We start from the raw sequence: 9,440 nt of genomic DNA on the forward strand, positions 1-9,440 counted from the left end.
ATCATTAATTAGAATTTATTAGAACTTAATTACTAGAGTATTTACACATATTTGACTCATACTTTATTTAATAATTAAAGCTTAATAAAATTTTAACCAAATTAGATCACTTTTAATTTGGGCTAACCTATCATGATAGTAAATAATAATATGTAATTACCCTTATTATATATGTGATGTCCATATTTTCCAACAATCTCCCACTTGGACCACATATATATACTAATTACTCTATAATTACATGTCATTATATAACCTTATGAGCTCAAAATTTTACTATCATATCCAAAACGTATTTCGAACAATCTCGTCCATTAATTATGTTAATATAAGTGATAAGTCGCAATTTATACATATTTTTATCCCATGCTTAGCACATTTTTGGATGAATTGTCATTAGATTTGTGGAATTTGATGCTTTTAATCCTTTAATTTCATGTCTTATACTTAGGTGAGCATAGGAGAGTAAAAAGAGCGAGAAACGGGCCAAAAACGGAGAAAATGGGTTAACATGGGAAATCAACACGGCCTGGACTTCCTCACACGGGTAGACCACATTGCTGTGTCTATTTAACAGACTCTAACACGGTTTGAAGCACTTGCATACGGGCGTGGTACAACGTCGTGTCCCTGTCGAGCCCAAGTCAAATTTTATTCGGAAAAGGACATTTTGGAGGGTTTTGAGGCATTCTAAAGCCTATATAAACACCCTAGAGGAGGATTAAGAGGGAGATAGGGAGTAGGAGGCAAGGAATTACTCGAAGAAAGCCAATTGATCCATCTCAAAAGCTGGATTCTCCTTCAAGACTGAAGATCTCCCTTCAATTTCCTTCAGGGGTTTTTAGGTTTTCTTTATGTTTTGTTATCATTATTCTTCTGAGATGTTTTCTTTTACACATATGAACTAAATCCCCTAAATACCTATGAGGGATGAAACCTAAGACGGATCTTGTTATTATTTTCTGAATTATGATAAATACTTGATTTGTTCTTAATTATGTGTTCTTAATTCTTGCTTTAATATTCCAGGATATTGATTCAAGTATTGATGTGCTTATTTAGAAGAGAAAAAGTCCCTATCTAAGATTAGATCTAGCATAACTAAGCAGAGTTGATTGCACCCCTAAACATAGGGCGACATAAATCTGTCGGATTAGGGTCAAACCTAATAAGGGAATCCATAGATCGAGTTAATGATAAACTAAGGGTTTTAATTAGAAAGAGATGTCAATTAATCAACCTAGGGTTAGACATTGTTAGTCCCGAGAGAGATAATAATATAAATTAGGGATTTCTGCAAATCGAGTCAAGTGAATAAATTGTCTAATTCAGAGTCAAATAACAAGTGAGGTCTAGGTGGATTTTCCCTTGGGTATTGTCCCAATCAATCAGTTTTCCCAAAAGTATTTCCCCAATTTACTTCCTGTGCATTCTTAGTTTAGTTAATTAGTTTAGATAAAGCAAATCCCCTTTTTTTTAGGCTAGATAATAAAAAGAAGGTTAATACTAGTACTTTTAGTTCCTGTGGGTTCGATATTTCGGTCTTGCTATAACCTATACTACTATTCGATAGGTGCGCTTGCCTTTATCGTGATAATAGTTAGTTTACAAGTACGATCAATCATAAATATAAAACTTATCACACACATCAAGTTTTTGGTGTTGTTGTTGGGGAACTAAGATATTAGGAATGCTTAATTTTTATTACTTTAGCCATTTATTTTATTGCAATTTAAATTTTATTTTTAAAATTTTCTTTTATTTCCTTCTGGCAGGTTTTTATAATTTATGACTAGAAGAAACCCGTCAGGACCTTTATTTTTTGGTAGTAAGATCGAAAGCACAGCTCGCAGAAGCTGAAGAGAAATAAGGCGAAGCCTACGATACATAGAAGAAGGGCAAGAGGACGATAGTCAAACTACAACCAAGGGGATGGCTGAAAATCAGAATAATTAGCTAACTCTTATTGTTGCCGCAGATCCAATAAATCAGAATCCTGTTCCTCGCACTATGTATGATTATGCTAAACCTAGTTTAACAGGAGCTAAATCGAGTATAGTTAGACCTGCTATTGTTGCAAATAATTTTAAACTGAAACTTAACACGATTCAAATGATACAACAGTTTGTTTAGTTTGATGGTTTGCAGGACGAGGATCCAAACACTCATTTGGCAAATTTTCTGGAATTCTGCGACGCCTTTAAGATCAATGGCGTTTCTGACGATGTCATTCGCCTTCGGTTATTTCCCTTTTCATTGAGGAATAAAGCTAAACAGTGGTTGAACTCGTTACCACGAGGATCGATCATCACTTGGGAACAAATGACCGAAAAATTTTTGCTTAAATACTTTTCGCCGACTAAAACAGCTAAATTAAGGAATGATATTTCTTCTTTTGTGCAGATGGATCTAGAAACTCTTTATAATTCATGGGAGAGATACAAAGGACCTATTGAGAAGGTGCCCTCACCATGGGTTACCTCTATGGCTGCATGTTCAAACTTTTTACAACGGTGTGAACCCCTCAACAAGGTAACTTATCGAAGCAGCTGCTGGTGGAACTTTGAACAACAAAACACCTGAAAAGGCTTACAAATTTATTGAAGAGATGTCATTGAATAACTATCAATGGCAAGTCATGAGAACAAAGCCAACAAAAGTAACCGGTGTTTTCAACCTCGACCCAGTTACTATGCTATCTAACCAGGTAGAACTTTTAAATAAAATGATTGACGGTTTGTATGGTTCTACTCAGGTACATCCAGTGATGAGGTGTAATTCAAATGGAGGAGGAGTACACGTAGAATATCAATCCTTCAACCCTATCACCAAGGAGGAGCAAGTTCAATATATGGGTAACAATAATTCCAGACCTCAAAATAACCCATACAGTAACACTTATAATGCAGGTTGGAGGAACCATCTCAACTTCTCGTGGGGTGGCCAAGAAAATCAAAGGCCACAACATCCCCCAGGTTTTCAACAACCACCTTACCAATAGGAAAAGAAGCCGAACCTTCAAGAGATGCTAATGAAATTAATCTTGGTGTCAGAAACTCGTTTTTAGAATACCGAAACAGCACTTAAGAATCAACAAGCATCAATCCAAGAGCTTGAAACTCAGATAGGCCAGCTTGCTAAACTGATTTCTGAATAACCACAAGGTAGCTTACTGAGTAACACTGAATCCAACCCAAAGGAACATCTTAATGCGATCACCGTTCGAGATAAAGAAGGGTTAGTTAAACTTGAACCAGAACCGAGGCAAGGAATTGTGGTAAGTAAAGGTAAGGATGAGGTGGACCACAATGAGAAAAAACTGGTAAGTAGAGAATACAAACCTCGAGTGCCATACCCCAATGCGACAAGAAAAGTCCACATGGACAAACAATTTGGTAAATTCCTTAAATTATTAAAGAAATTACACATTAACTTACCGTTTATTGAATTTCTTTCACAAATGCCAAACGCCGTTAAATTTTTAAAGGAGCTTTTAGCAAATAAGCAGAAGTTGGATGAGGTGTTGTATGTAGAGTTGAATGCAGTTTGCTCAGCCATTCTACAAAATAAGTTACCCAACAAGTTAAAAGATCCAGGGAGTTTTACGATTCCTTGTTTAATTGGTAGTTTGAACGTTAAAAATGCTTTGGCTGATTTAGAGGCTAGTATTAATGTCATGCCCTATAAAACATTTAAACAACTAAGTCTTGGGAAACCCAAAAAAACTAGGATGAGCATTCAATTGGCAGATAAAACAATCAGATTTCCTAGGGGTATCATTGAAGATGTACTTGTTAAAATTGACAAATTTATATTCCCAATTGATTTTATTGTTCTAGACATAGAAGAGGATAGTAACGTGCCCTTAATTTTAGGAAGGTCCTTTTTAGCAACTGTTAGAACTATTATTGACGTTGGCACAGGAGAATTGACACTACGTGTAGGTGATGACACGATCACTCTTTAAGCTCGTGATTCTGCTAAAATATCTAGCATCCGAGTTGATTTTTTAAGTTCGGTTAATTTAAATAACGTTACAACTCAAACTTCTTTGCAGGAGCCCCTTAGGAAGAACGTGATAGAGCCTAACCCATGCCACGAAAATAGGCCGACTCACGAAGAACGAAGACTTCAGATCGATGGACTAGATGAATGGCGAACACCTGTTAAGGAGAAACCAAAAGCACATGAAAAATCGAAGCGACACCACGATGAGCATAGGGATGAAACAAATCAAATTAAAGTTGGGGACAAAGTATTGTTAGATGAAAATGACCCCCAAATTGCTACTTTAGAGCACAATACGGACAGAGCGACTCCTTTCACGGTAATGAACATCTTCTCACATGGTACAGTCAAGGTAACACATACTATATTCGAAAACTTTAAGGTAAATAATACTCGAGTCAAACGTTATTTTGATAAAATTGATAGCAGAAGTGAGGAGTTTCAACTCCACAATCCACCGTAATCACACGAAATTGAGGTAAGTCAAACTTAGACTATAAATAAGCGTTTATCGGGAGACAACCGAGCACTAACAGTGTGATTTCTTTAAATTTTAGTTTTTAAGATCTAAATAATAAACTGAGCCCTTGAACACAGGTTATCCAAATCCACACAGCCAAGCACACGGGAGTGCCTTAGGCCGTGCTCATACCATGGGCAGCGACACGGCCGTGCGATATGGCCGTGTGAAAACAGAGCAAAATTTTCCCCAAACATGGAATTCAATAAGTTGCCACGGCTGTGCGACATGGCCGTGGGCAATCCTGCCAAGTTAACACGAGCGTGTAACACGCACGTACCCACCATCCGTGGTTGAAACTGTCAAAATAACACCGATATGCGCATATATACATGGGCGTGGGAGAAGCGAACAAAGCAAGACACGACCGTGCGACATGACCGTGTGCACCAACAGGCCCAAAGAACACGGACGTGGGCAAATTCTGGACACGCCTAAAATTGAAAACCACGAAACACACGGGCTGAAATAAGGGCACACGGGCTTGCTTATTTTACTATTATTTTTATTTTTATTTAAAATTCCATTGTCTCTTATTTATTTTTGAAGACTTCTGTGTTATATTTCAAAATATGTTTATCCTTACGGTTATTATCGAATTATCCCTTAATTCTCTTTCACAGTGGTGTTTACTTTCTCAGAATTATGCCTTTCATAAGCTTTACCTATAATTCTCACTCTCGCTAATCCAAGGATTTCATCCACAATTTCAGGGCAGTTTCGCTTCTCTCCCTCTTTTGATATTATCTTTATATTGATATTATATATCTTTGTACATTGAGGACAATGTACATCTTAAGTGTGGGGAGGTCATTTATATGATTATCAGAAAATCCCTGAATTTTTTATCTTGCTCTCAAATAATTTTCTCATATCATTATTGGAGTAAATTTTGATTGATTTATGATTCTTATTGATATGTTCTAAATTAAATCATAGGTAACTGTGCATTGATTGTTTAAATATTAAGACATTAAAGAATTGAGTATGATTAGTTGAAACTTTTGAGAATTAAAATTACTAGGTTGTTTCCTTGAATTGAGGTATTATCTTGAAGTTATGAATTTACAGGATTGACATCAAATATCTACAATTTCTGTGAGATTTTGAGCCTTTTAGAGCATATATTCTTCTTGCTCACTAATTTTATTGTTCAGGAGTGTGTCAACATTGATTTGTTATTCTAGAACTTGCATCGATTATACATGTCAAGACCACACCATTGATTTGATATACTAAAATGATAAAGGCATTTAGGTTTTAACCCTTTTTTTCTCCTCATAAAAAGCCTACCTTACGATTGACCCTTAGTGAACCCCTTTAAGCTTAACAAACTATTTTTTTTAATTTACCTAAATTTTAACCCATAACTTAACCCTTTTTAATTCATTAAGAATTTTTCCCATGATTATTAACTCCCTTTTTATCGAGATTTAATTTGAATTATTACCTAGCTAGGTTCGTTCTTTTTAGTCCCTGAATTATTTCTTATTATGTACTTTCCACATTTATGCTTGTTCTTAAAAAAAACATATATACATACATATTAGTAGTAATTCTTTGTTTTTGAGCTTAAGTATTTAATTTCATATTCTGAGATGAAGCTCATGTTTATTCAATTGATGTTAGTTTTTTTTTCTAATTAGGTGATTTATCAAGTTAATCTCGATTCTAACCGTTTCTTTTTCAGCCTTTATCCATACCTTTAACCAAAAGCTCTATTACAACCCTTCAAAGACCTTTTGATTTGTGTATCATCTCATTTATAGTGGTGGAGATTTGATTTTCTTGCAAGCCTATGGTAATAACTCTTCATGTTTGACTAATGAGTACATAATTTGAACCTTAAACACATCGAGTGACTTGAGTGAACCTTTAGTGAGGATTTCAACCATCATCAATTTGGAATCAAAGATAATTACTTAGATAAAGGGGGATGCTTATAATTTTATGATTAAAATGCTCAACTTTGACTATTTGAAACTTTAATGTTCTCTTACTTAAATTTTCAATGCATGACTACTTGTGGATTATTTTGAGCCATTATTAATGAGAATTATAAGTTGAGAAGAATTTATTTTGGTTGTGAGTTGAGGATTTTGCTTGAGGACAAGCAAACGCTTAAGTGTGGGGGTATTTGATAAGTCGCAATTTATACATATTTTTATCCCATGCTTAGCATATTTTTGGATGAATTATCATTAGATTTGTGGAATTTGATACTCCTAATCCTTTAATTTCATGTCTTATAATTAGGTGAGCATAGGAGAGTAAAAAGAGCGAGAAACGGGCCAAAAACGGAGAAAATGGGTCAACGTGAGAAATCAACACTGCCTGGACTTCCTCATACGGGTAGACCACATGACCGTGTCTATTTGATAGACTCTAACACAGTTTGAAGCACTTGCACACGGGCGTGGTACACGACCGTGTCCCTGTCGAGCCCAAGTCTAATTCTATTCGGAAAAGAGCACTTTTGAGGGTTTTGAGGCATTCTAAAGCCTATATAAACACCCTAGATGAGGATTAAGGGGGAGACAGGGAGTAGGAGGAAAGGAATTACTCAAAGAAAACCGATTGATCCATCTCAGAAGCTGGATTCTCCTTCAAGACTGAAGATCTCCCTTCAATTTCCTTCAGGGGTTTTTGGATTTTCTTTATGTTTTGTTATTATTATTCTTGTGAGATGTTTTCTTTTACACATACGAACTAAATCCCCTAAATACCTAAGGGGGATGAAACCTAAGACGGATCTTGTTATTATTTTCTGAATTATATTGTAAATACTTGATTTGTTCTTAATTATGTGTTCTTAATTCTTGTTTTAATATTCCAAGATATTGATTCAAGTATTGATGTGCTTATTTAGAGGAGCAAAAGTCCCCGTCTAAGAATAGATCTAGCATAATTAAGCGGATTTGATTGCATCCCTAGACATAGGGCGACATAAATCTGCCAGATTAGGGTCAAACCTAGTAAGGGAATCCATAGATCGAGTTAATGCAACACTAAGGGTTTAAATTAGAAAGAGATTTCAATTAATCAACCTAGGGTTAGACGTTGTTAGTCTCGAGAGAGATAATAATATAAATTAGGGATTTCTACGGATCGAGTCAAGTGAATAAATCATCTAATTTAGAGTCAAATAATAGTGAAGTCTAGGTGGATTTTCCCTTGGGTATTGTCCAAATAAATCAGTTTTCCCAAAATTATTTCCCCAATTTACTTCTTGTGCATTCTTAGTTTAGTTAATTAGTTTAGATAAAGCAAATCCCCTTATTTTTAGGCTAGATAATAAAAAGAAGGCTAATACGAGTACTTTTAGTTCCTGTGGGTTCGACATTCCGATCTTGTTATAAGCTATACTACTATTTGATAGGTGCACTTGCTTTTATCGTGATAATAGTTAGTTTTCAAGAACGATCAATCATAAATATAAAACTTATCACGCACATCAATAAGACCAAGGTGACTTTTGTTACATATATCATAACTAAATCCATCCATGATCACGTATATTAACACAACCAAACGATATAGATCAAGTATGGATGTGTAGCATGGAAATTACATGCAATATGATCTAAATATGTCTATTTCCAACTGGTCCTCCCTAGGGAGATCAAACCTTACCAAAACCAGAGTGTGAATAAACCAAATAAACTTTATTTTTGCAGAAAATAAAATTAATATCTTTAAACTGAAAATGTGTCTATAACATAAAAGCTTTTAAAAAATACAAACTCTCACTAAAACCAAATATCCTTTAAATGACATTACACTCATATGACCAATGTGCTCTTATAAAACCTTAGGTGTAGTTTCTTTGTAAGTGGATCCGCAATCATGGAGTTTGTCCTAATATGCTTTATAGGCACCTAACCACTCTAAACTTTTACTTTAACAATCAGGAACTTAAAGTCTATGTGTTTTGACTTTGATGTGCTCCTGTTGCTATTGGAATAAAATACTGCAATTTGTTTTCACAATTTGCACCTTAGTGACAAAATCTTGTATCCATATTCCATCAAAATCAGAGTCTGTATACCTAATGATCTCTAACTGATTAGACTCTGATATGTGAGCATGTAATATTTTGTTCTCTGAAAATACCTTATAACCTTTTTGGATGCTATCCAATGGTTCAAACTAGGGTTGCTTAAAATATCTGCCTAACATCCCAATAGTGTACACAATATTCCAATGTATACAAACTTGAACATACATTAGACTTTCTACTACTAAAATGTAAAAAATATATATAATGCATTTTTGTAATCTCAAAATCATTCTTAGGACATTGATTGAGACTATACTTATTATTGACAAGTAGTATGTCATTAACATATAAAACCAAATATAGAACCTTACTCCCACTAAATTTATGGTATATACGATTATCAATAAAATTTATCTCTAAACTGAATGAGATAATCATTTGGTAAAATTTGTAATATTATTGACGAGAAGTTTGCTTAAGCCCATAGATGAAGTTCTTTGCAAATCATTAACTTTGCATCATTAGACACAAAGCTTTCTAACTGCACCATATAAATGTATGATCAATGTTACCATTGAGAAACCATTAACTTAATATTCATCTGATGTAGCTTAATGTAAAAATATTCCACAAAGCCATTATAACCATTTCTCTAGTGAACCTTTTTAATGGCATTCATTCTTGAGGTTGTTGAGTTTGTTCTTCTGGAACAATTACCTCATCTTACATAATGAGTTGTTCAACATTGTCTTATTGAGATTCTAGATTCACTTCTTAATCAATAATAGGTATGAGAACCTAAACATCATCAAAAGTGATAGTAGGAACTGAGTTAGAATCCAATTCCTCCTCAAAAGCAATGTCTCTAACCTTATTTCTCCCCTCAAAGTCAACATCCTCAAAGAATGTTGC

The 9,440-nt window shown here is 34.6% G+C and overlaps 1 non-coding gene across 1 annotated transcript; it reads right to left on the bottom strand.

The window, feature by feature from the left end:
* Positions 1 to 2,370: 2,370 nt before the first annotated feature.
* On the bottom strand, positions 2,371 to 2,478 carry LOC121209184 (small nucleolar RNA R71). Its single transcript, XR_005904301.1, has one exon. It is a non-coding gene; the product is annotated as a small nucleolar RNA R71 (small nucleolar RNA).
* Positions 2,479 to 9,440: the final 6,962 nt, after the last annotated feature.

This window comes from Gossypium hirsutum, chromosome A10 (assembly GCF_007990345.1).
Source record: "Gossypium hirsutum isolate 1008001.06 chromosome A10, Gossypium_hirsutum_v2.1, whole genome shotgun sequence".
Lineage (NCBI taxonomy): Eukaryota > Viridiplantae > Streptophyta > Magnoliopsida > Malvales > Malvaceae > Gossypium > Gossypium hirsutum.